Below are 2,176 nucleotides of genomic sequence, written 5' to 3'. Positions count from 1 at the left end.
GCTGATATGACACTAGTCTTAAACTTTACTGACACCTATCCATGTGAATACAGCATCATGCAAACATAAAACATTTGTTTTCACAGATGTCATATTTGAATGTAATTCATCACTTTAAACATTTGACTTGTTTCACCCCTCAATTGGACAGACTCATATAAATTGAGAGGTGATGTCACATACATGTTGTTCAGGTATTCAAATAGATTCATCTAGTGCTGGAGTCTCTTGTTTGATGGAGTGTGTGTGTTGATAAAGTGATTTTTCACGAGTGTAAAAAAAAACACATAGCACACAAACTTTTGTGAATTTGAGAGTACATTTTACATAATCTATGGAATAATAATAATATTAAGTTGACGACAAAAAGATTGTCAGCCTCAGTCACCATTCACATTCATTGCATCTTCTCCATACAATGTACATTGGTGACTGCTGCCTTTTTACTTTATTGATTGAGTTATTGATCTTGGAACAGACCACACTCTGATCAGATGCCACAACAGCTGCTCCATCAAAAATTCAACCTGTTGTACCTACAGTAGCAGTGCAGAGAAAAGTCTTCATCTCGTGTTGCAGATGAGCTGGTGCGGTCCATTAGTTTCATAAACTGTATGAAGATGTCACTTAAATAACTTCCTTACTGGCGTACATCATCACTGGGACCCATCATCCAGTCACATGGTTTCTCTTACCACTGCTACGCTGATGACACGCAACTCTACTTGTCTTTCCAGCCCAACGACACCACAGTGACCGTTCGAATCGCTGCCTGTCTGGCAGACATCTCGGCCTGGATGAAGGAACACCACCTTCAACTCAACCCTGCCAAGACCGAACTCCTTGTCTTTCCAGCCAACCCGGCTGTTGAACACAACATCACCGTGCAGCTGGGTCCAACTACAGTTTCGCCTTCCAAAACGGTCAGAAATCTAGGGGTAACCATTGATGATGAGCTAAATTTCACAGACCACATTTCAAAAACTGCAAGATCTTGTAGATTTACACTCTACAATATCAGGAAGATAAGACCCTTCCTCTCTGTACATGCCACACAACTGCTCGTTCAGTCCCTTGTCATAACTAGACTGGACTACTGTAACGCTCTCATTGCAGGCCTTCCTGCATGTGCTATTAGACCTCTCCAAATGATCCAGAATGCAGCAGCACGTCTGGTCTTTAATGAACCTAAGAGAGCACATGTTACACCACTCTTTGTCTCTCTCCACTGGCTGCCGGTTCATGCACGTTTTAAATTCAAGGCCCTGATGCTGGCATATAAAACAGTCACTGGGTCTGCTCCAGCATACCTAAAAACATTTATGCAGAGCTACGTTCCCACCAGAAGCCTCGCGGTCGGCTAAGGAACGCCGCCTTGTCGTACTCAAAACAAAGAGGCACCAAAACACTTTCCCGGACTTTCAGTTTCATCATACCACGGTGGTGGAATGACCTTCCCAACTCAATCCGGAAGCTAACTCACTCTCTATCTTCAAAAAGCGGCTAAAAACACATCTTTTCCAAAAGCACTTAACCGGTCAATAAAAAAAAATATATATATATATATATAAATATATATATATATATATATATATATATATATATATATATATATATATATATATATATATATATATATATATATATTTACATTTCTTGTTGCACTTAAATCTGTTTTGTATACTATTATGATGATAGTGAAACTTTGTAATATGGCACTTTTTGTATTACTGTCTCCCTAAGATGATTCGCTGATGTTCTTCCTCTTTTGTTAAGTCGCTTTCGATAAAAGCGTCTGCCAAATGAATAAATGTAAATGTAAATGTAAATGTACAACTCAATAGAGCAGAAGTGAAACTGGTGTGTTCCAGTTCAGATCATTTAACCAATCAAACAGTGAATCTGAGAGTGTGAAAATCACATTTGCATTGTCAGTGTGGAATGATTGTGTTTCTCTCAGAATAGATCAGATCTGTCTCCAGTGACCATGTTCAAACCACAAGAGGATTCATTTAGTTTTACCAGTAAATGCATCTGTTCAACTATTAACATTAAAAAACATATTAAATGTGTAAATCTTCAGCCAAAAGACTTTCTTGATCAAATACATCTAATTTTCTCTCTTAGCAGACACTTTAAGTAGTACATTTTCTTTGTCACAAATGTTTGTTGATCA

This window comes from Xyrauchen texanus, chromosome 41 (assembly GCF_025860055.1).
Source record: "Xyrauchen texanus isolate HMW12.3.18 chromosome 41, RBS_HiC_50CHRs, whole genome shotgun sequence".
NCBI classification, from domain to species: domain Eukaryota; kingdom Metazoa; phylum Chordata; class Actinopteri; order Cypriniformes; family Catostomidae; genus Xyrauchen; species Xyrauchen texanus.
Note: the sequence above shows the minus strand (reverse complement) of the source record.